Source organism: Ahaetulla prasina, chromosome 3 (assembly GCF_028640845.1).
Source record: "Ahaetulla prasina isolate Xishuangbanna chromosome 3, ASM2864084v1, whole genome shotgun sequence".
In the NCBI taxonomy this organism is placed as follows: Eukaryota; Metazoa; Chordata; class Lepidosauria; order Squamata; family Colubridae; genus Ahaetulla; species Ahaetulla prasina.
Window position 1 is genome coordinate 37,557,943 of NC_080541.1, and position 26,408 is coordinate 37,584,350.

The 26,408-nt window shown below is 36.8% G+C and overlaps 2 protein-coding genes across 2 annotated transcripts in view; both read right to left on the reverse strand.

The window, feature by feature from the left end:
• Nucleotides 1-26,408, reverse strand: part of CA13 (carbonic anhydrase 13) — a 214,396-nt gene that overhangs the window by 135,064 nt on the left and 52,924 nt on the right. The gene's annotated exons all lie outside the window — the stretch shown is intronic.
• The window catches only part of RALYL (RALY RNA binding protein like), a 265,286-nt gene that overhangs the window by 30,252 nt on the left and 208,626 nt on the right, over nucleotides 1-26,408 (reverse strand). The gene's annotated exons all lie outside the window — the stretch shown is intronic.

Below are 26,408 nucleotides of genomic sequence, written 5' to 3' on the forward strand. Positions count from 1 at the left end.
AGCACTGTCCACTTGCTTATAAAACGTCACAGCATAATAAATCACCCACAATAATTTTCTTACAAGCAGGAACTTTTAAAGGGAGTTCCCAAAATTAACAAATGGAGGACTATAATATCTATTTCTCTGATATTATTCTAACCCTACATTTCTATAATTATTTTTTAAAAAAGGTGGGGAATAAAGAAATGGAGATGGTGCTTAATTTCTTTCTCTGTCACTTTGAATAATGAAGTGGACAGCACAAAAATACAAAAATAATAGAAAATTCATTTCGAGCTAATATTTATTGAATTTGCATGCTAGTTAATAAGTTATAGTATCTATATACATTACCATGGGAAGAGTTTAAATTAGTTGAGGGTATATTTACTAACTGAATTCATTTTTTTTAATGATTACAAATGGAATTTTACATTGAAGAACTCTAAGAAACTTTGTTCATCCATGCAGAAGTACCCAGATTAATGGGTGTTTCTCTACTGGCTGATGATACGAAGAAAGAGACAAAGGCATTACTAGATGAACAAAACAATTATTTATTTGGCTATTATGAATGTCACATGCCTATGCAGCAGCAATAACTTGGATAAGATTGAAGTAGCAGATTTAAATCAGCATGGTTTAGGTCAGGTCAGGAATAGATAGATAGCATCTTAACTCAATAGTGGATAAGATCTTTCAATCTCATTTTCTGCAGTTTCTAGGCCTTAGAAGACTGAGACTTCATTTATATCATCTGACAAACATATGAATCTGAGTCTTCATTCAGCTTTCTGTATATATTTATTCTTTGTGTATAAGAACTAATGTTTTCATTCTCAGTACAAGTCACTAGAAAACATTGGCGGACAGAAAGAGATTGCCATATTTAAATTTATTCTTGCACTCACTGTTCTAAAAGAAACCATTTCATTTGAATTATCTCTTTCTTCATTGTTCATTTATCTACCCCCAATTTATCTAGTTTTGATTCTTTACATTTCTATTGTTAATATATACAACTACTTTGCATATTAGTTATTTTTATCCTTGAAATTAGAGGTTTAGTCTCCTTCTGTTAGATTGGACCAATATCCTAATTTGCAGTACATAAAATATTGCTTTATGTTATTGTCTACTGATTGACATCCTCAGTCGCCAATTTGTTTGGTTTGTCTTTGATATGCCCTGTTTATATTGTTTTTTATTTGGTTGCAAACTGTCCTAAGTCATTTGTGAGTTGGGTGGGCATACAAGTAAATAAATTAATAATGTAGAACTTTGTATTTGCTCCATGTATATTCTGATATGTGGATTGAAGAATTAGACGTAAGAAAAATGTAGGTATGATTTCTAAGTAGAGAACTAACATTTGACTTCTAAAAGACATTTTGCCTCATCAAAATATGCTTTTTAAAAATTATGTGGGAGATTTGTTTGACTAAAGGCACAAAGTAATGAGATTTTTGCAGGGTAAATTTAATTAGCTTTATGATATGATACACTGCATTTTTAACAGGTTAACAAAAGATTAGATCTTTTCAGAGATATATATGAGGGCTTTCAAGCTATGTCTTTTAGAAAAAAAATGTAATAATTCTCTCAATACTACAAGAAATGATAGCGGAATGTTTTTAACCTGTACAAGACATCTATATGGAGTCTGTGTACCATAATTACAATGGAAATTTCATCCAGTGACCTTTTATTATAACTGGGCCTTCCACAGGTTTTCAATATGGCATTTTTAAGGTCACTTATTCCCAGTACACAAACTTACGGCTCAGTAATATGTTGGAAACATGCAATATTTATGAAATTCGAAGGAAAACTACTTTAGACATAGCATTAATCTCTATATTTTTTCTCATATCAATCATTCTTTTTCAGTAAACATTTGATTATATTTTTATATTCTTATGTATTAAGGATTTCCTAGAATTCACAGGTCTTCTGAAAAACATAAAATCTTCATTCCCCCTGCTCCACTTTTAATGGCTCAATATGAAGCAAACTATTAATAGATTTTATAATATCTTTGATTTTATTCCTGAATTAGTCAAATAAAATTTAATAATTTCCTCAGAGTTTCGATGTCTACCATCATTCCTTTCATATAACACTGAACTCACCAGATGAGCGGTTGAGAAATACTGAGATTGAGAACATAACACATTTTATAAAATATAGCGAGGACGAAAAAGTATAAGCTTGGGAATTGTTTTTAGAGTTGTTTAAAATTTAAACTATTTTACCCACGCTACTATCACCCTTTTGAAGTGTAGAAGGCCAATAAGACCTATGGTATAACTCAGCAAATAATATGGAACACATAGGTGATTCCTGGAGAATTTTGCTCAGTGACAACGCCTTCTTTTTGTGTCTTCCTTTCAACTTTCATAAAATTTGGGCATATGGCACAACAAAGCTTCAGACATGTTGATTTCTTGAGAGCCTCTCATCTTTGTTCTGTAACATATTTAATTCCTTTTTTTTCCACAATGATGACTCCATTCAGTTCTGTGTACTGCTGTCCAGTTTTAACAATGCTACCTACACCTGAGTTTGGAATAACTTAAGTGTCGGCCTACCACTGTGAGGTTAAATTCTTTCTAAGAAGGGAATCTTCTGCAGTTTACATCGTGGACCGTATATGTTTCTGCATGATATGAAATAAAACAATACCATGTTTCCCTGAAAACAAGCCCCTGTCTTATATTTTATTCAACCCGAAAAACCGCTTGGCTTTATTTTCAGGGAGGTCTTATTATTTTGGGGCGTGAAGAAAGATGGGGCTCCTCTTGCTGTCTTACCTGATTTCTAGCTCTGCGTTTATATATTTTTGAGGAGGGCTTATTTTGGGGGAAAGGCTTCTTTTAGCGGATGTGCTCAAAAGCCTGATTGGGCTTATTATCAAGGGATGTCTTATTTTCGGGGAAACAGGGTATATGTAATCCTTTTATCCCCAAAATATTTAAAAATATCTGGTTTTTAACTAGTTTTTAACAAAGTACCTAGTTTGTTGTGCTGATATTTTTCTGGATTTTTATTATCTCTATTTAAATGAATACTATTGGACTATTTGGCCAAATATTTATGTATTATTTCTCTAATTATCAATAACCTTTCAAATCCTATCAGAAAAAACATTAAAATATATTCCAGGAACAAACAAAAAAATCAAACAAATGATGCAAACATCAAGTAATTCCTCATTTAATCGGAGATATGACTTAGTGCAATACATATACAAAACATCTAATCTTATATAAAATTATGGCCCAGCATTGTGGACATTCTTTTTAACATATATAGACGTTCTCACCGTATTGAAACTAACTTTAAATAATGCTAACTGACTTACTGTAGATTGCCTGCTTTTGAGATCTTCTACTTTCAATTTTTGCACCATGTAATTTAACTTAACATATTTTTGGCAAACAGATACTTGTTTTTGAAATATTGAGTAATAAAAAATATCAGATTATCTTCCACAGTATTTCTGATATCTATATAACAGAACTGCATGAATTTTCTACTGGAACCATAAGAGCTTAAATTCAAATGGTTATTACAATTTGATCCAACAGGTTCCAATTTAAATATTTAGAAAGTAGAAAGGTTTATCAATAAATTCAGTTATAAACCTGTAGTAGTCAATAATCATTTTATGAATTGTAAGCCATTGATTTATATATTGTATTTAAGTCTTTTTACTGTCTCAATGTACAGTAAATGGCTGGCAATACTGGAAGACCAGATGGCCTGAACTCTTTTTACTATTTATTGCAACATCCAAGAAAAGGTTTGCACAAAATACATCTAAATTATCCCAGTATTACAAGCTATAATCCATATTTTCAACTGCAAATTTAGTTTCTGAGAATTCTCTACTGAAATATTAAAGAAAAGTCATTTCCCATAACTGACTGTATATACCAGACAAGAAGATATCAAGTCCCATGAAACTATTTTGCTTTTATTAGACCTTAAAAATGTACCATTTAAAGTCAGATGCAAAGTAGCAGCTCAAGGAATGGAGGCACTGAGGGCCAGGAATTCATTGAGCATATATTTAGCTCAAGAATATTATTTTTATCACCAGAATTACCCTTTTACATGGAAAGTTCATTAGAGAAAGACATGATGGGTATAATATAGTTGCTTTAAGAAGTGACTAAAAGGTGACTAAGTCTTAGTGATCTACAGCAACTCATAGTAATACTCCCAAAATTTTCTCTTAATTCTGCTCATCCTTGCCAAACATCTGTGTCACCTCAACCTAATTACTAAATATTATCTTTGCTTAACTGGTGAAATAATACATTATGCAAGGAAATGGAAAAGAATGAAGACTTTTTCTGAAATACATGTTGTAATTCTCATTACTAATTTCTTTATAGATAGTTCTCTTTCTGTAAATATAATTGAAGCAGTATATCTAGTGGAGAGACTGGCTTATGTTCTCCCAGATATATTATGTGATAATGTTCTGCTTATAGGGCAGGATGGGAGTGTCACAAAAAAATGCTTATGTGTGAAGGAGGCAATCTTACCCAAATCTTGTAATGATACATCTCTGCCCAAAGTAATTTACAATCCTGTCAGTCTAAATCTTTGGGGCATTGTTTGAAGAATACAGCACTATTAATCCTAAAGTTACATTTATCTGTAGTTAGGGTAGCCTTACTCTTATTCTAAATTGTCAAGAGAACTTAGTAGCAGTTGACCTCTACACTCCACAGTCATGGATTTAAATCCAATTATTGTTTTCTGCAAATACTAAAGTTATCTTAACTCTCTAAGAAGCAATTCAGGAACAATTTCTGATGAAAAAAAATCTCTGAGATACATTATTGTCTCTATTATTTAAGACTTCCAACTCTGTTAATCTGTTAGTTCCAATTTCCTTGCTTGATAAGTTTACATATTCAAAAGTTTATCATTTATGTGCTATTATGAATTATACAATAAATGTTCTGTCAGTTATACCATGTTTATATAACATGTCTGAAACTTATTTTTAAACAATAAAAAGGCAAACTAGTAAATCAGAGGGTCTGTTGGGCACAAGACTGTCCTTGCCAATTTCTAAATACTGAATAGCCCTGGGCCTTGAGAAGCTGCTGATGCACCACTTGCACCACTAATGAAGAAAGTACAGTTTTTTTGTGCACTTCTAATATGTTTTTTGTGGGATTCCCCTCAATTTATGGTTATTATGTTTTAATATCCATTTATGACAAAGGAAATATATGTTGTAATTGGTCCCTTTTCCTCCATAACATCCTTTCTCCCCTCTATCTTCAGGAAGAAATCTGAAGTAGGGAATCTGTCTAATGCAAATAAACTCTTCCTTCGATTTAGAACACTTTATATCCTCCCTGTAGAAAAATCCAGTTATAGGTGCACATTCTCATGGCTTGATAGGGTTCAAATGCATCCCAACAATTCTATAGCTTCTGTAACTAAATTTGGTTGGCACTAATCCATTATTAAAAATAATCATGTACATTTTCTATTTCCATCAATTAGCAACTACAGCTTTTCCTCTTTCAGGTGCCACTTACATAGGAAACGTTATTCTGATATAGGAAATTATTTAAAAGCATGCTGCAAAGAACAGCTTTAGTACTTAGGGATTTAGATTCAAAGCTCAACCATTTTTAGTCACACAGGTGTCCGTTTATTAAAGGCAATTGTTTTGGAAAAGCCAATTATCTTGAGGGCTTTATATTTTAGCTCTCACTATCTATTTGCATACAGCTGCAATAATTCATACTTAGTTGAAATTTAAGGATGTTTTTTTCTCTGATTACTGCCAGGATAGCTTTAAACCAGATTACATGAAATATTTATCAATGAACTAAATACAATTTAATTTCTTCTGCTGAAGGAGGCAACAATTTCTGTTGGAGAAATCATGTTATTTCAGCTACTGGATTAATTCAGTAATCCGAATTATCCTATTGCATTAACTCAGCTTCAAGGAAAAACACATGGTCCTGGAAATAAAGCAGATAAAGTCTGGCCCAGCATCTATGGGGCTACCCAAGAAGGGGCCTCTATTCAAATTAAGATTCAGTTCCTGAAATGAGTATACTGATCAATATATAGATCTAATTAATTCCTGTAGTAGCAGTGATTTGAACCTAAATAACTCCTTCATACACTATAATTTTCAACCCAAGAATTATGCAAGTATTTTTGGTTTTCTTATTCTTTCCAATTTATGAAGCTATTGATGTCATTGGAATCTATCTATTTATCTATGAAAAATGTACATAAGACGCAATGAAACATGACAATGAGAGTTCAAGTGAACTTTGTATTGATAATCCTACAATTGTGCTGAACTTCCTAAAAAACTAACTGGGTATCAATAGTCTTGAGAGACTCACAATGTAATGTAGTGGTTAAGTTGTTGAATTAAGACTAAGGAATCAAATTTATCTTCACCCAGGCAAAAAAACAAACACTTGGCTAATCAGTCACTCTCAGTGCACCCTAGCTCACAGAGTGGAAGTAAAATGAAGATCTGTATTAGTTGCTTTATGCATCATAGATATGGGTTACTTCTATAAAACTGACTAGTATTTTCTATAAATAAAAAGTTGATACTGAAACTCTTATTCCTAATGACTGAATGCTTTCATAGTTGTCTACTTTTGGGTGGGTAAAATGTTTCCTGAAATAACATTAAAATGTTATTCTGGAAAAAATAACAATTATAATTAATATAATACATAAAGCACAATGACAGCTTTTGGCATTTCTCATCTCTTGTAAATATCGTGGAAAATTTTAGCCCTTTCCGATATTCAGGAATTCTCTTGTATGTAGGTGAAACCTGAAAGTGTTAAATTCCAACTTGCATGAAAATCTGAAGTAAGGATTCTGCCTAATGCAAATAAACTCTTCCTTTTATTTAGAACTCTTTATATCCTTCCTGGAGAAAAATTCAGTTGATAGGTGCACATTCCAATGGTTTGATAGGGTTCAAATGCATCCCAACAATTCAACAGATTCTGTAACTAAATTTGGTTGGCACTAATCCAACTGCAGTTGTCTTTTATGTGGATTGGAAAATAGGGCAGTGAATGGGGGAATAGCTGCAGGTGTCAAATCATGTCAAAATCCAGTTTCTACCTCCTTCCTTAAAATCTAACCATAACTGGCCATACTGCTTATCTCTTACTATCTGTTACTTTTTCTTCAAGAAAGATGACCAACAGAAATACAAAATACAGGATACATGTAAGATGTCGACAGCCAACTCTTTTGTTTTGGAAAACTGCTTTACAATTTTTGTTCTATTGTCCAGGATTTTTTTTTTAAAAAAAGCTATCTAGGATATTTTTATTTATAGAAATACTTGGCTTATGGATGAATTTATACTTTGGATTCTGAATGGTGAGTTTTCTATTTTAACTTCAATAGTGCACTTTAGTTTCTGATTGTTTTTATCTATTTTTTTTTACATTTTTAGTCCCTAATTTCCAGATGCAATGGCAAACATATGTTGGGCTGATCTGGCAGAGTAGAAATTAGAGTGGAAGCAATCAATAGTATTAAAACTCAATGGGTCTAGCATTCAAGCAACTTGCATAATGTCAGGATCTACTGTAAGTATTCCACATTGTCTAGATTGCATCCAAGTTATCTTTGACTAATTCATTTTTAAAATATTGTAGTAATATTAATATAGCAGAAGTAAAAAAAATGAAGATAAAAAATATAAGAAATAAGAAAAGAAGTGAATAAAGAAAAGAAAAGAGAATTTTGATTTCTCCCCTTTTATTTATTTATTTATTTTTTTTATTTTTCAAATTTATATACCGCCCTATCTCCCTAAGGACTCAGGGCGGTTCACAGGCAGTTAAAATACATATAAATACAGATTAAAAAACAATTAAAAAACTTATTCTATTGCCCCAAATTTAAAATAGTATAAATAATAAAAACCCCTTAAAATCCATAACTTTAAAATCTAATCCAGTCCCGCGCAGATAAATAAGTGTGTTTTAAGCTCGCGACGAAAGGTTCGGAGGTCCGGAAGTTGGCGAAGTCCTGGAGGGAGTTCGTTCCAGAGGGTGGGGGCCCCCACAGAGAAGGCCCTTCCCCTGGGTGTCGCCAGACGGCACTGCCTAGCTGACGGCACCCTGAGGAGTCCCTCTCTGTGAGAGCGCACGGGTCGGTGAGAGGTATTTGGTAGCAGTAGGCGGTCCCGTAAATAGCCCGGCCCTATGCCATGGAGCGCTTTAAAGATTGTCACCAGCACCTTGAAGCGCACCCGGAAGGCCACAGGTAGCCAGTGCAGTCTGCGCAGGATAGGTGTAACACGGGAGCCACGAGGGGCTCCCTCTATCACCCGCGCAGCTGCATTCTGAACTAACTGGAGCCTCCGGATGCCCCTCAAGGGGAGCCCCATGTAGAGAGCATTGCAATAATCCAGGCGAGACATCACGAGGGCGTGAGTGACCGTGCATAAGGCATCCCGGTCTAGAAAGGGACGCAACTGTTGACTAATTGCCATTTTACTCTTTCACTTCCCTTTTTAACTCTTTCGAACCCCCAACTGACAAAGAAATTCCAATCTACAACATGAATTCTAATGTCCTTGGAAAATTTTTAGAACGGTTTATCAGCCTAGCATTGGCTGAATTTCAGGACAAAAGTTTCATTACCAATTTCTTGGCACAGCTGCCTAGAAAAAGTCTTCTAAACCTGGGCAATTCATAGAATTAGCAGAAATGACCATGCTGACTGAGGAATTCTGGGAACCAAAATTCATCTATCAGGAACTTAGTCAGGATGGGTAAAACTGATCTGGAGTAAAAACCACACCAAAAGGGTTTACATGGATAACCTGTAATTTACATGTAGTAAGATAAGGGTAACATATGTTTATTATAAACATGGGATTATTATCCCATGCCATACAATGTCCTGAAAGTGAAGCAAATAATTCCTCAAAGGTAAACTGTTTTATATGAAAATAAATAATAGATAGTCCCCTCCACACTCCTCCACGGAATAGCACTATGCAAGCAAATTAACAAAGAGATCAGCTGCATCATTTTCACCTTTGGCGAAACACAAATTGTGACATTTAAAGAAAATTGGCAGAATTTTCTTACTGCTTAGGAGGAAAAAAAATCATAAGATTGCAATGTTTTAGGCAAAAAAAGGCTTGGCAATCCATTATTTATTTATTATTAAAGTTAGGATAAACAAATGAGTTCTTTAATGAAACTATACTATTCAAAACAATAAATGCAGAAGACCATTTCATAGAATGTGCAAATAATGGGAAGCATCTGGCCCAGTTTAATCTTAGGGACAAGGAAAGTATAGGAATATTTGATCCTACATCCTACTTGCAAATCAACCTATGGAAATAAAAATTGATTGGGAACAAAATAACCAGCATGTAGTTGTAATCCATTGTTCTTCCAAAGAGGAAATTTGGATTTCTCAAAGTGGCCACACCCAAATTTCAAATCAATTATGGAAGAGAAAATTGACTACTTCAGTTACTTGAAGACAAGAAACATCATAAGGAGAGGGAAAAGGAAAAAAGAGAAAAGTGGACATAAACAGACTAGACTGCCACAATGAATACATATGTTGCCTGAAGATAGTTTGCAAACTGGGTTGATTAAGAATATGGCAGAAAGATGATCAGCTGGAAAATTCTGGCACAAACACATTTTATCTTTCTCTCTCTCTCTTTCCCTACCTCCCTCTCTCTTGCTTTAGTATTTATATTTACCAACATCTGTCTGAGCACGAGTTTAGATAATGTTTTTGATAAAAATATAATTTCATGCTCATGAAGTGTAATGAGGTGATGTAAAGAAAAATATTCTATTCTATAAGGCTATAAATCTTCCATATTTGCTTGGAAGATCTTCTCTCAAATGCCCTCTAGCAATGAGTCTGAAACTGAGATGCCCACATTTCCCCCCCCCCAGGAGGAGCCATATCTTTAAAATAGGCTGCAGTCAGGGAGATATACTGTATAACAACATACAGTGGTACTTTCCAGGTGTCATTAAGGATTCACTTTATAGGGGAGTTGGGCAGCATGAAAATTTAATAAATATTTTAAAATATGTATATCCAAGAGAATCTTGTGGTGTCTGCTTTTATCCTCCATCATCATAAGCCATCATCATATTCCTCCACCTTCTTCAGTGGGAAAACTACGCTACCTCCAATCTTCAACCAAAAAGGGTGACGGTTTTTTGTATTTTTTTTTTTAAAGTAGGAAGACTAAGACAGAATGAATTAAATTTCCGAAGGTCGTTTCAAATGACAAAGAATAGTCTGATCATAATTGTATCTCCCCCCTCATATTGTGGCAGGTGTACAAATAGGCTATATCTTACTATTTTCAGTGCTGTCACCTCTGAATTCTTACAATTTCTTTAAGAAAGCTACAACCTTCCAGTAACTGTGAAAAATGCTAAGAATATCCACAGGGTAGACTATTTAAGCAAAATCTACATTAAAGAACATTTCCCTTGTAAACTATGGGATACAGACTTATAATAGATCCCCTAATTAATTTGAAAGATGGCTACGAGATGAATTTTACCAATGACAACTCCCCATTTAATTCCATTTCCATGGGTATCTCTCTGGAGTCTGCACTGCTTTTTCATGCCAAAGAGAAATGCTTAAATGGTGATAATTTTATTGCTATTACTCAAACTATTTTATCTGTTAAATTTCAGCATGTTGTTATGTTTTCTATTTTTCTATTGAACAAGCCGCTGTGAGATCATTTACATTGTTGGGTGGCATTGAAAATTAAAAGATTGGCCTGACAAAATTATACCACCACATTACAAATTTTCTTAATTAGCTATTTTTCATTGAATTAAATTAGTTATGTATTTTTAAAATGGGGTAATTCCCTGTTCTTTAAAGATGCTACAGTACCTGTACAAATCTCTTTAGCTTATCTACTATAACAGATAGTGCTACATTTCCCATCTTTCTTATTATGTTCTGTGAATAAAATGCACGTTTGAACAGACGAACATTACATTATTTTAAGTGCATCTTATTAGATATGCAGAAAGTATCTCAAAAATATTAAAAAGTTAGAGTTAATAGTCATTTAAAAAAGAAACAGGATGTTATCGGTCAACATTAAAAGATATTTAAGGAATCCCAGTGATTAGTAAAAATTCCTAAATGCTTTCCATTCTCACAGGAACACACACCCATTGCCCAAGCATAGCTGTCTAGTTATTTTAGAATATAGTTCCAATAAACCTAGTTATAATGGCCACCATTGTCAAGTATTATATGAATTGCAGTCCAAAATATCTGTGTGCATCAAGATATATGATAAGAGCAAGAAATCAAGAATTTTGAGCTTGTATTGTGTGTGAATGTATTAGCAGGAACATCAACCAGAAAGATAAAAGAAAAGTTGAACCAGAAATCAAGAACATATTGACTATGATTACTAAGATATTCAACTAAACTGATGCTAACACGTTGGTTTGCCATTCCAATACAAACCATGAAAGTAAATAGCAATCAACTAATCAACAACAATATAGACAAGCTTGGCAATTGTGTATCTTGCATATGTTTCGCATTTCTGAACATTTTTAGTAGGCTACCAATTTGTGCTTGAGAACTAAAAATGCAAATTTGATGAAAAGTAACCATAATGTTCATATTACTGAGAATTTTTACAATTTAATTTCTGCTGCATCTATCAAATGCCAGAGATTTTTGACCCAAGTTTACTAAGATCAGCCTCTTTAATCAATGACATTTCAATAGCAATCTGTTTAAGAGTTTGTAGTCCCTTACTTGTTATTCATGTAAGGAAATCATTCCTTGCATTCCATTTAAGCAGTCTGCTATATGATGGCCTGATAACCCATATCTATATTCATAACTTCTGCTTTCATTTTATCTTTCATTTGTGTCCTGGACCTAAATCAGCAGGTCATTCCAGAGAAGTTTTTTGCCCTCATACCAGTTGGGTTTCTAGCTCTAATTTTTTCTTGTGTGAAGCCTGACTATATGACTGATTTTAGTGTATAGCTTTTGTCAAATATACCCTGATAAAGTTTTTATATCTATATACCCATGTTTCTGCTAAGATAGATCTAATATTATGATTCAATAATGCCAAATGAATCCTAAAAGGCTTTCTTCAAATAGTCCCATAATTTCTTTACAAAATAAGCTAGCCCTTAAGAGTGAACAAATGAAGAAAATAAAGCACTTGTACCAAATAAACATATATATAAGTCAAAATTGTCTTTGCAGGGTTTTCATTCCATTCCACTTTCAGCATCTAGGTTCTCTTCGTGTGGTACCATAACATTTCAAGATAGATGCTGCAGAAAAATCTTGGTATTGTTCAGTGCAAAGACAGGGATCAGCAGTGTGGGCAGTCTCAAAGTTTAAGCTACTGCTGGCAATGGGGAAAAGATTAATGGTCTTAAAAGTGCATGATTTCCCCACAAGACTCCTTTTGTTGTTGTTGAATGGAGCAGAAAAATGCATTTTTTTCATGATCAGAAGCACTTTCTGCTAGCAGGAAAAGCATTTATAAAAATAAATGATTAAAAAGTAGACAATTTTTAGACAGAAGATGCTCACTTGTATTAATCATGCATTGCCATCTACTTGTCCTTGAGTCTAAAATTTCTGTTTACTTTTTAACCATTTACAAAACGATCCCACTTAAGTTACATCATTTCTGTAAGAGTGGATGAAGGGACATCCGGTTGAACTCAATGGCAAAACTTGATTTGATAGCACAACTGACTTTAATTTTAGCAGTATTAGTTTCAGCTTTGAATCTAACTCAGATATGCAAAAGTAACCGGGTAGAGCAGGCTTTTTAGTTGTGGTATTATTTTCTTGAATCATAAAATAACAAACCAAGCCAAACTGATAATGAAAGAAATTATTTATTTACATCAATCTCTTTTTGCACGTTCAGTTCTCCCCCCCTCGTTTCATTGTGTTTCCTTCAGAAGTAATGCATAAAAATGAAGACTTGAACTTCTACCATTTCTAGCTTCTGTAAGTCAATTTGCTTAAGATAACAGATGGAAGAAAAAATTATCCCGCCTTTTTTAAAGGGCAAAACTCCTACCAAATCATTATGTTCTGAATAATGAACATTGAACTAGTATGAACTTGCATTTGATCTCTAATTCCTTGTGGCTTTTATAAAGCAATCACTTGCTGATGGTTTCCATAGTAACAAGGGAGCGTATTTATTATTATTATTATTATTATTACTACTCCTCTTAGGATTTCTCCTTCACCTAACAATATTGATACTATAGAGTCTAAGCTCTGAAAATTCTACTTATCTCAGTACAAGAGAAACAAAGGCACAGTTTTCAAATTAGGAAACATTTCCCTTCTGTTTCATGTGCCTTCTTTCTCTCTCTCTCCTCTTCCTCCCTCTTCCTCTCTCTTTCTCACACATACACATAAACACACACAAATCCAAGCTACTTACATCTTTGGTGCCTTCGCTTGCTCTTGTACATAGTCATTCTGAAAAAAAGGCTGCTATTCAGGAAGCAATTCTCTCCAACACTGAGACAAAAGAGACACGCTGTGCTTTGCAGTGAGGCAGTTGCTCATTCAGACAAGGTAACCAGCATCTCTTACTGAATGCCAGGGTAATACCATTCTCCTCAAAACTTGGGGAGATATTGCTGCTCTCCTACCTTGTATGCAACTTGGGGGTAAAAGGAACCTTCTCCTACCCACCCCTGTTCCTGAAAATTTAGTGCTTCATTTGAAAACCCATGTAATGTAAGGAAACACATATTAAACTGTATCCCTTTTAATATTGCAACACTGGCCTCGCATAGGACGACTTCAGTGTTTTTTTTTCTTGGAAGTCATGTTTGTAAAAGGAGAAATAATAGACATACATAAACATACATCTAATTAATAGCTGATTTTTTTCACAGAAAGAAAAAAACATAATCTCTCAAAACAAAAACAACTAAGATTAACTAAGTATTTGCCCTGGAAAGACTATTGTCTCACAACAGCATTTTCAAAAATAGTTTTTTCTTCTTGAAATATCAGTAATACAGAATGCTAATGTAAAATATCACTGCTCATATGAAATCAAAGCAAATAAAAGCCCACAGCTGTATGACTGAGTATACAGAATCGGGAACATAGGTTCATTAATTCCTATTCATTTCTGTACACTTCATTCCTGAATCTAAAATATTATTATTATATGGTTGGTGGCACTGTGAACCTTATGCTTAGACTGGATTTGGCATTTTTATCCACCTATTTCAGCCTTCCCAAGGACCTGGGATAGGCAAATATTGTTTGATGGTGTTAAAACTACCATCACAGGAGGTAAGTTGTTCCAAGTACAGTTCTCTTTTGCAATTGACATTTGTAATGCCAATAGTGTTCAGGTCATGTTCCAGATGTTTTGGGATTGCATAAAAGGCATCCATTACTATTGGTACTATCTTTGTTTTCTTTTGCCACAGACTTTCTTTTTATTTGCAGGTCTTTGTGTTTTGTGATTTTATCCAGTTCTTTCTCTTCTCTTCTTCCGTCACATCAATTTACTTTACTGTCCTTCAGATATTCTTCCAATGCCCTTTTTTTCTTCTTCAGCTACCTGGTATATTTTCAACATTCCATGCCCAATTATGCTCCTTGGTAAATAAAGTCTGTCAACATCATTGCATGGATTAAGGGCATGACTCATTTTCTGATCTTCCTATCCAGGGCTTTTAGAACTGTTTGGATTCAGTTCACTATTCCAACTGTGTATCTAATGACTAGAATTTCCGTGATTTAATTGTCTTTATATTTCCCACACTGAATTTCAACTTTAAAGTCTTCTTTGCTCCCGTAATGTATCCATTACTAACCTTGATTTCAGTGTGCTTGATATTGTCAGCCTGAAGGATGGCCAGGTATCTGTAGCCATTGTCTTTGATGTTATTTCTATAGAACATATTATTCCTTTAGTTTCACTATTTTTCTGGTATAGGTTTGCAGATATTTTTGATATTTAATAGCCATCACCTGAATTGTTCATTATTATTTTTTTGATGAGGAATGAATGCAAACAGTAATGGTGATAGTGAGTCTCCTATTAACCTCTCCCAGTTTGTCATCATTGTCCCGCAATTCTGTTTTTTATTATGTCACTGATCTTTGCACAAAGCTTCCAACATTTCTACTCTTATTTCTAATTTCTAACTTGATTTTCCAATCATGTGCAAGGGAGACAAATGCCTTCTTGTAATCAGTCAGAACTATATTCAAGGTAGTCTTCCTCCTCTTGCAGTTTTCCAAATCAACTTATTAATTAGGAGCTGATTTTTTTGTGGTCCTTTGCTATTGGACAGTTTCCTGGAAGGAGCTTGATGCTGTTGGACTGCCTCCGCCACCACACCCAGTTAGAAATTTGAAAGTTGTTGGTGAGCAGGCAATGGTCTGTACTTGCCTGGATCTTCCCCTTTTGTAGGATCTTTCATTATCAGGTAGATTTTGCTAAATGTTAACCAATCTTCAGTTTCATCCTCTTGCAATATGTTGTTAAACTACTTGGCAGGCAGTAAGTTCAGACCAGTCAGATAGTTCAACTCAAACCATGCAGTTCATCTTCACATGGTGCTGGTCAAGTCTTGATCTTCCTTGCCTTTTTCTTCACCATTTCTGCTGTTATTAAAAGTACTTTCATTTCATCTTCTTTTTTATTTTTATCTACCTCAGTTATTCAAGCTCCATTCTTGTTGTACAGTACATTTTTGGGTTCTTCCATAGCAGTGTCAGGAACTGTTGACAAGCACTGGCTTTTCTTTGTCAAGTGGTTGGTTCATTGCAGTCTCTCCATCGATAAGTTGGTAGAAATTTACTTATTTGAATGAAATTGGAGATTTTACCTATAATGTCCAATTTCATCTTATCTTCAATGTACAGCTGTTATTTTTTGCTTTGTTATTTCCTCAACAGTATCCATGTGTATAGCCAAGATATTGCAATAGAATTTGAACTAGACAGATGTGCCACCCTTACCATCAACAGCAGAAAAATAGTGAAACTGAAGAAATAATGCTTCCTTGAGTTTCTAGGTGATATTTCTTGATCAGGTACTCTTTGGTCTTCTTGTTCTTCAGCTTCAACTACATTAGTTATTTTGTTTCTTGAAGTGAGCTGGTATTTATATTTGACTTTACAATATTGGTGTATTTAAATTCTTGTGCATTTGTGTAAAAAGCTTCATTGCAAACAATTTTATTTTGTTGTCTTTGTGGTCTTCTTGATGCTCAATTATTTTTGGTTCAATTCATCTTATTTGTTTTAGAACACTTTGTGGTTTTTTTGAGAACAAGGTGCCTGGTTTGGGAATGAAAATGATTCAATACCTATTCTAGCTTTTTCTACTGCTGACTCCCTCTGGTTTGCTTCTAAGGTCTGAACTATTTCTGACAAGATTTCAATGTTTTTGTCCTTTATAGACCTTTGCAGTTATTCCAGTTCTGCTTCTTTCAATACTTTATTTTGTATTATAAATTGATGTTGATCTGCTATCCTCTGTTATTTCTGATTCTGGATGTTGTTGATTTCAGAACTGATCCATTCTTTTCAGGTATTCTTCTTGGACTTGATTTGAAATAATAAAATTATTTTTTGTTTTTGGACTCAGTATATTTGCAACAGGCAAACAACTTTTCTTACAGTAGTCCTATAGCTGTTGGCCTTTGTTGTACAGCCAACAGTCCCAAGTCCCATTGCTCAATTGTCATCAAATATCCAGGAACTCCAACACTTAGAACGTTCCTTATTGATTTGGGTGATGACCAATACGGTCATAAATTACTATACATCCCATCATATTGTTTATAGAAAAAGCACTATTCGCCTGACTCCTCTGATGAAATCTGTCCAGTATGGTTGAACCTCTGGCATAATTCTCATGCTCCTCAGAACACGCACGTCCTACATCAAAACAGTGCCTCATTGGGGATTATTGTTGATATTGTTATTAAAACTGGTTTGATAGAGTGGTCATGTCATCAGGCTAGAAACTAGGTGACTGTGAATTCTAGTCCTGTCTTAGCCACAAGCCCAATTAGTGAGCTTGGGACAATCATGTTCTCTCAGGCCTAGGAAGGAAGCAAAGGCAAATTCCTTTTGAAAACTAAAGGGCTGGCCTAGGCAGTGTCCAAGAAATAGACACAATTCAGCAGCAGAAAAAAAGTTATGATAATTATTTATACTTTTGCTTCAGTTATCAGCTAATTAATTGTTAAAGAGTCAATAGCTCATGAGTACTACTAGTGTACATTTTGTGCATTTAGCTAGGTCTTCAGCTGATTACTTAAGTCTACAGTGGCAATTTTGTCTCTATAACTCCATTACTGTCGTGAGATTCCAGCATCTAACAGTGATTATATCTGACTGCCAGGGAAGACTCTTTTGTTTTTACAAAAGAGTTGAGCATCTCAGCATCTTTTCACTTTGCTCTTGTTCACTTTTGTTTTTTGTTAACACTTATCTCCAACTGAATCAAAACTATTGGATCTACTACAAAGGGATACTATGCATTTGGTAGGTGAAGCAGTGCCTTCAATTTAACTGGAGAAAAATTCTCAAGAATGATAACAGCAATTTGGAGAAAACCATGTACATTTTATTGTACCCTCCAAACACAGTGAAACAATATTTTTTAAAAGGCCACTTATTTTTTTTCCCCTTTCAACATACGAAAACAGAGCTGCCAATGCCAACGAGATGTTTCTTGTTGCTTGCATCAAAAACCAATACAGCAAGGATTAGCATTGGAGGCTTTGGTAGGCTTAATGAAGAATTTATGATTCCTCATTATGGCATCCTCATAATGATGCCAAAATGGGTCATCATGACACAAGCTCCATCCTTTTTAATATGCACTGTGATATTGTAGCAAGTACATAAGGAGTAGAATTTGCATTGCAACATATGTATCCTTTGCTACCCATATAAACTTGTTATTGCCCTGCAAGCTAGAATTAACAATTATATTCTTTATTGTTTTCAAAATTGAGACTTTAGCCAGTTTAGGAAATTGACTTACATTTTTTTTTTAATTCCTAACACTGACACACAAAATGCAAAGCTTTTTACCTTCATAAGCTGAATTTGTAGATGGCCGTGGTTACTTCTGTTGAATTATGAACAAATATCTTATGAACAAATATGAACAAATACCTTATGAACAAATATCTGCTAGCCAGAGGATTTAAAAAAACCAACAACCTCAATTTGTTCTGTCACAGACCTTCCCTGAATTACAGTATCTACTGTGGTTGAGCGCAGCTCTGCAGTAATTTTATAACGTCAGTAAGCCAAATTCGTTTTGGACAATTTGAAATCCTGAAAAAAATGAGAAAGCCACTTCCAAGTGGTAGCACTGGAGGACAGATGAGACCCTGAAGTATTCTGCGAGCCTTTATTGTGGTTTTCTCTGTTCCCAAATGGACAGAATCTTCACCAGAATCTTTCACTTTTTTTTTTCAATAGAGACATTCAGTACTGTCTACCCCAGAGCAAAATCAATCAATGAGCAGGATGTATGTATATAGATTTATTTGCAACCAGACTTTAGCAAAAGTCATACAAAATCACAACAATGTGTATCAGTTCAATACGCCCCTTCTAATATTAACAGCACTATTTGTCAGCAAGTGCTTTCATATCTTCCTCAAGGCCATTGCAAACAATGCAGCTTGTTTTGTTACATGTTCTGCTACATCAGTCAAAAGAAAATATTTTTTCTTCTTCTAAACCAACTGATTCACTTGGATTAACAAAGTCACATTGAATCTAACTCTAGGTTCTTGATATAATTGGAAACGTAATGGATCAAATCTTCCTTCTGTGAGTAATGATCAGGATGTTATTCTTTAAGTCTTTTGTGATGGCTCACTCTCAACAATTTGGAAAAAAAGTAGTTTTTATAAATATATGCTTAAGGATATTGATAAATTCTAAAGCCTCAGAATATGGTGTGTTTTTATAGGATTTTCTCCCTTTTTGATGGCTTTAGAAAAATTGACAAATATTGTAAGAGGAGACAGAATTTGGTTTATAACATGTTTTCTACAAGTAAGAGTAGAGGTTCTAAGGCACTTACCTGATTACTGATGAACGCATGGCTCTTTTTCCAGCCCAAAAGCCCCAGTTTCACTTTCAGCCAGATAGAATCAATTGCTTAGCTAATCTATTTCCTCAGTGATCAACTAATGCTGGCTGGCTTTGCTGGCTGAGCAACTCTGGGAACTGAAGTCCACAATAAAATAAAATAAAACAATGTAATAAAATATTTGTGCAGCTTTCTGATATTTGGTGTGTTTCTGTAGTGTTTCACTCTAACTACACAAACACACAAAATCTCAGAAAGCTGTATGTGGCATTTTGTGTGTGTGTGTGTGTGTGTCAGTTGTGTTGTGTGTGTGTAAAGTGTGAAAGTTGGTTTTTGAGCTTTTTGTGGCTATGTGAAGTGTGAAGTGCAGCTGCTTTTACATTATGTGTGAGTCAGTTGTATTGTGTTGTGTTGTGTGTGTGTAAAGTGTGAAAGTTGGTTTTTGGTACCTCATTGTTTTTTATACTTTGTTTATTATTTTTATCATTTATTGTTATTGGCCACGCCCACCCAGTCATCTGACCACCAAGCCACCCCCACCAATTAAGCCACACCCACAGAACTGGTAGGGAAAATTTTTAGATTTCACCCCTGCTTCAAGGGTTTGGTGAAGTAAGTGATTGCCAATTGTGAAATCCATTGCCTACAAGAGGGAAAGTGACTGGTTCAGAGGTATAGGACTAACCTTCAGCTATTAGCTCGGAATGGGGACTGGAATGAAAGAGGCTTAATGACCATTTCAAAGGAGGTGTATCAGATGAAATATGAGATGAACTCATTTGTCAAGTCGTCCCAGGGGCTATGACAGCATTTTTGCAAATCTTCTTCGAAATTGATGGAACATCTAAAGAACTGAAGCAAAGCATGGTCAGGAAGGAAAAATGCTGCTGTATTATTTCCCTCTTCTTCCTCTGATATTCTAAAATAAATTTTGATCTGAGTTTGCGGATATATATATTTTAATATGTCCATGTGAGGATTTGCTTCATTATATATCTAAGCAGGATCCAAGTAAAAAATAACAATAAAAAGCAAATATATTTAGAAACATGCTATTGATTTGATTTAAACTTACTTTTCATCTTCTACTTTATTCAGTAACAAAACTCAACTTCACTTCTTCATTATGTCATGGTTACTGTGTCTCTTTCAGAACAATCCTTTAATAATATGACTCCCAAAAAGACTCAAATGTTGATGATTAAGAACTGAAATGAAAATATTATAACTCTGGAAGACCTTTAGTGTCTATGTCTAGAGATTTAAATTCCCATAGTGGTGAAAAGTACTTTTGGATGTTAATATTGTTTTACAACTCTGAATACATTAATGTTGAATTACATATTTTTCAAACAAAATGACTGTTGAAAAGTGCTACCAGTTCCAAATAGCAAAAAGTGCTATTTGCCTATAAAGGTAAAGGTTCCCCTTGCACATATGTGCTAGTCATTCCCGACTCTAGGGGGCAAAGCTCATCTCCGTTTCAAAGCCGAAGACCCAGCACTTTCCCAAGACATCTCCATGATCATGTGGCCAGCATGACTAAACGCCAAAGGTGATCCCTATTTTTCTACTTGCATTTTTAACGTGCTTTCAAACTGTTAGGTTGGCAGAAGCTGCGACTAGTAATGGGAGCTCAAAATTTTTGTGTGTGTATGTATGTACGTATACACACACACACACACACACACACACACACACACACACACAGAGCCTATAGTTGCCTATAGTTCTTGCCTAATTTGAAATTCAAGCTCAGCTTTTCAATGATAGTAGCTGACCAGAAACAGTGATTTTATGTTCAAAAGAGGTAGAAAAAAAAAGAACAAGTCACAATAGTATTTTAAAAATAGAAAAACAAGTTCAGGGAGTGGAGGTAATAACTGAAGTCGGAGACATTGTATGGCATGCAGAAATACCGTATATACTCGAGTATAAGCCGAGTTTTTCAGCACGTTTTTTGTGCTGAAAAACGTCCCCTCGGCTTATACTCGAGTCTACGTCTTCGGGAACCCCGCACAGGAGGGGGTACTGAACGGACTCCCATGGGAGGGACGGGGAGCGGGCCCGCCGAGGTCTCGCGGGATTTGTCGCCCCCAGGCCGGCCCCCATTCCCGTGTCTGGTGGGCGGACGGCGCAAACTTGGCGGGCTGTGCATTGGCGCGGGGAAGCCCTGGTGGTGCAGTGTTCCCGTTGCTGGCCTCCGTCCTCCGATCTCCTGCGCTGGGAGCGGCGGCGAGCCAGCGAGCAACCGGGCACCGCGGACTTTGGCAAGGAGGAAGGTGGGAGGGAAGCGGAGCTGCCGGCTGTGGGGGTTGAGGCGTGCAAGAGGTGGCGTGGAAAGGCCTTTTGTGTGTGTGTGCGTGTGTGTGCGCGCCTGTGTGCCCTAGGGAGGAAGCGAGCTGCCGGCTGTGTGGGGGTTGAGGCGTGCAAGAGGAGCGCGCCTCCTCCTCTTCCTCCACGCTCGCTCCTCTTGCACGCCCCTCAACCCCACCATCCCCCACCCTCTCCGCGCGTGAAGGTCACCTCCTCCCTCTTCCAGGCGGCGGCGGCGGCGGCGGCTCCGGCTCCGAGCGGAGCGCCACAGCCGGCAGCTCCGCTTCCCTCCCACTGGTCCCAGTCCAGCCGAACGGTGAAAGCGACATGCCGAGCGCCGCTCCGCTTTCACCGTTCGGCTGGATTGGGACCGGCTTGGGTCCGCGCGCGGGGAAGCCGCCAGCCTTCTCGGCCGACGCTTTCACCGTTGGAAACCTCCTCCTCAGCCGAGAAGGCTGGCGGCTCCCGCCCGCCGCGCGACCTGTTAAGCGGTCCCAATCCAGCGAACGGTGAAAGCGGAGCGCGCCGCATGTCGCCACCGCTCGCTGGACTGGGACCAGTGGAGGAAGCGAGCTGCCGCTGTGGCGCCCGCTGAGCCGAGCCGCCGCCGCCGCCTGGAAGAGGGAGGAGGTGACCTTCACGCTGGAGAGGGTGGGGATGGTGGGGTTGAGGGGCGTGCAAGAGGAGCGAGCGTGAGGAAGAGGAGGAGGCGCGCCTCTTGCACGCCTCAACCCCCACACAGCCGGCAGCTCCGCTTCCTCCCTAGGGCACAGGCGCACACACGCACACACACAAAAGGCCTTTCCACGCCACTCCTCTTGCACGCCTCAACCCCCACAGCCGGGTAGCTCCGCCTCCCACCTTCCTCCTTGCCAAAGTCCGCGTGCCCGGTTGCTCGCTGGCTCGCCGCCGCTCCCAGCGCAGGAGATCGGAGGACGGAGGCCAGGCGAACGGGAACAGCCCACGCCCGAAGAGGGAAAGGGAGCGAGTGGGTGGGTGGCTGGGACGAGACCCCACCACAAACACACACACACACGCCTGTGAGACGCCTTGCTTGCATGTCACACACACGCACGCTCGCTGGGAAAAAAAGGATGGATGGATGGATGGAAGTAAGGAAGGAAGGATGGATTGATGGATGGAGGCGACCGCTTTGAAGCGCAACCCTTCTCCCGCAACTAAGGGGGGGGTCAATGTTTTCCCCAATCCTAGGGTGTGGGGAAACAGTCATTCTTTCTTCCCTCCTAGTCTCTCCCGAGATCGCACTGCAGCGCCCATCATCCCCAGCCGGCAATCTGAGCTCGGGCCATGGCCGGGCGTGGAGGGTGTGGTGGTGGTAAACGGCCAGGAGAAAGCTTTCGCTCTTTTCGAGAGGTCCTCTTGGAAGGCTGCCTTGGAAAGGGAAAGTGGGAGGGGCAGAGATTTCTCCTCAAGGTCCCCTTGGAAGGCTGGGTTGGAAAGGGAAAGTGGGGAGGGGGCAGAGATTTCTTCCTCGGGTCCTTCTAGAGTCCTTGAGAAACTGATATCATACAAGGTTAATAAATTATACTCCTCCTCCTCATTGATGAGTTTTTCATCCTGAAATTGATTGAAACATTGTACCATCATATGCTGCCATAGTATAGTGTTAACAACATCTGTAAAGATGATATATGAGCATGACACTAAGTTTTTTCTATATTTCCCCCTTTATTGAAAAACTTCCATCATGCTTCTTTCTGAAAACAAAGGTCATTATAATATACCTCATTATATATTTGATTTGATGATATTTCAGTTAATAAATACCATTTAAGGTGTTAAGCTTCTTTTCTTTTTCAGCAGCAAAGTGAATTACAACTTTAAAGAACTTTATTACTTTATATTCATTTATTTTAAGTATAGATTTTAGATTTTTAAACAAATATGTTTAGAGCTTTTATATCTTTCAAGTTATTCAAATTATCCCCTCAGCAGGTATATAATGGCATCCAATTCCAATATCATGTTGGGGCTTTTGAGCAAGGGAGGAGGAACGTGAGCACCGCCTTTCGCGCTGGCATTCCGGGATTTCCCTTTGTTTAGAGCTGGGAATCCTCCTTCCCCCTTTTGCACTCCCTCCCTCCCTCCCTCTCTCTCTCTCTCTCTCTCTCTCTCTCTCTCTCTCTCACACACACACACACACACACAGACTTCTAAAGTCGATTGGCACAATGAAAGGCAAAGACCACAATTGTTTTAAGAAAGAAGCTTTAGCAGGGATGGGGGATGGGAGGGTGTTTTAAGTTTTGGCAAACAGCCAGGCCAACTGTATTGGAGAAGGTCACACAACTGGCCTTAACATTTTAGCTGCTGTCTTTTTCCTCACACTTGGGTTTAATGATATTAGAGACCCTTATTGCCCTGCCAAAAAAAAAAAAAAAAGCCACCCCAACGTCTATGAAAATTAACCTTCTCTGCCAAGAGACACTGTGCAGGGTATTTTCACTATTGGTGTGCATACAGGCTTAGATTTGTGCTGGGTTCTTAGTGCTTAGAGCACTGACCTTCAGAGGCACCCTGGTCCCTTGGAAGCTAAAGGAGGACTCATTTTCATGCTTGCAGTTGTATTGTCAATTTCTGTGAGACAATGTTGTTGAAGTAACTCACTCACTCATTCATTCATTCATTCATTCCTTGTGTGTCCAATCACACTTAGCCAATAAAAATTCTATTCTATTCTATTCTATTCATTCATTCATTCATTCATTCATTTTATTTTGTCAAATACATATTAAATAATTATATAAATATAAGCATGAATTGAATACATAAAAGGAATACAACTAAAGGGAACATTAGGACAGGGACGGTAGGCACGCTGGTGCTCTTATGCACGCCCCTTACAGACCTCTTAGGAATGGGGTGAGGTCAATACTAGATAGTCTTTGGTTAAGGCTTTGGGGATTTTGGGAAGAGACCACAGAGTCAGGTAGCACATTCCAGGCATTAACAACTCTGTTACTGAAGTCACATTTTCTGCAATCTAGATTGGAGAGGTTCACTTTTAAGTTTGAATCTATTGTGTTCTCGTGTATTGTTGTGGTTGAAGCTGAAGTAGTCATTGATAGGAAGTACATTGTAGCAGATAATTTTATGAGCTATGCTCAGGTCATACCAAAGGCGGCGTAGTTCTAAATTTTCTAAAGCTGGGAATCCTCCTTCCCCCTTTTGCACTTTTATTGTTTTTCGTTCAAATAAATATTCATGTTATTTTACTTGGCTCTATCTTTATTTTTTACATTGACCAGTAGCTGCCTCATTTCCCACCCTCGGCTTATACTCGAGTCAATAGTTTTTCCCAGTTTTTGTGGTAAAATTAGGTGCCTCGGCTTATATTCGGATCGGCTTATACTCGAGTATATACGGTACATTTTTTCAGTGCTATGCATCAAGACTACTAAATCTGTTAACAATTAATTTATTAAATTTACAGTATATTTTGCCTTTTGTCCAAGAGCTCAAGGTGGTATGCAGAGCCCTGCCTTCACTAATTTTCTCTCACAAGAACAAACTTATGAGATAAAAATATGTACTTTTCATCAATCTAGGTTTCCTAGAGAGCCCATAATGCATATATACATGAGAAACTTCAAAACACCCTCTACTTGGCAACCAAAGCATGAAGGCCAATCAAATATACCATTTTCAAGAGCCTGATTTTGACACTTAGAATTAATGATCAATTCTGCAGTTGGCTTCTAATTAGAAAAGTGAGCAATCTAGTTTGACATGAGTGATGGAGAAATTCTGAAGCAATTTTAAAGAGCTCAATAGGCTTCAACCTGAGCTCAGTATGCAAAACATTTTGATTTTCCCCTTGTTCCTGATTGGTTTGCTTCCTGGAAAATATTTCTTTAAATAGAGAGCCTGATTCCATGTTTTTTTCTGATGCTATATTTTTCATACCAGATTCGTAAAGTCCATCTACATGGGCCTTCAAGGCTATAGTAATATCATCAGTTGTCTCTTATACAGCATCTATATGGACCAGGTGTTTAAAGAAGCTCCAAATTTAGGCCATAGAAAGTGGTTTTATGTATTTTGTTTAACAACGTTAAAATCCACTATGAAGTAAGAGTTCTTTTCTAATTGCATTTAATCAGATACGTCATTGCTCAGTTTAGATTATTAGTGTGTGAACACCATGATATTCAAGTTGCATATAAAAAAATAACACCACATCTTTGCAGCCAGGAAGTTAACATGTGTTAAATTACTTTCCCCAATTTATTTAAACTAACTGTACTTAGCAATTACAGCATTGGCCCACAAAATCAAATAGGCTTCATGGATCAGGCAAAATGAACATATGTCACCAACAGTATGGAAATATAATGCTACTTAAAACTCAAAAAACAAAAAAACCCAGAACTCCTTTTCAGGACAACCATTCATTTTATCATTCCACTATGTATCAAAGAGAGTGATTTTCAAATTAAATAAATATTGAAATTAGTAAAGAACAGAGATATCATAAAATTAGTAAAATTTTGCACTGTATAAATAAAAAGATATGCTTTTCTTTGTTAGCATCAGAAGTCAGGCTTCACAGCCAGTGAGAATCTGATTAAAAATGGATGTACTTTTAAATAAACTTTACATAAAGTATAAATAACGTATTTTTTCCATAAAACCTGATGATGGCACCAATTTAGGCATGCCTCCAAATATTAGGTGCTGATTCTTTGTAATATACACACATGCCCATATTTATTTATTTATTTTATTTGTCACAACAATATATATAAGCATCACACAAAAAGATTATATAGTATATAAACATATATATGAGGAAATATAAGGAGGTATAAGAAAAAAGAAAAACAATAGGACAGGAACGGCAGGCACGTTTGTGCTCTTATGCACGCCCCTTACGGTCCTCTTAGGAATGGGGTGAGGTCAATAG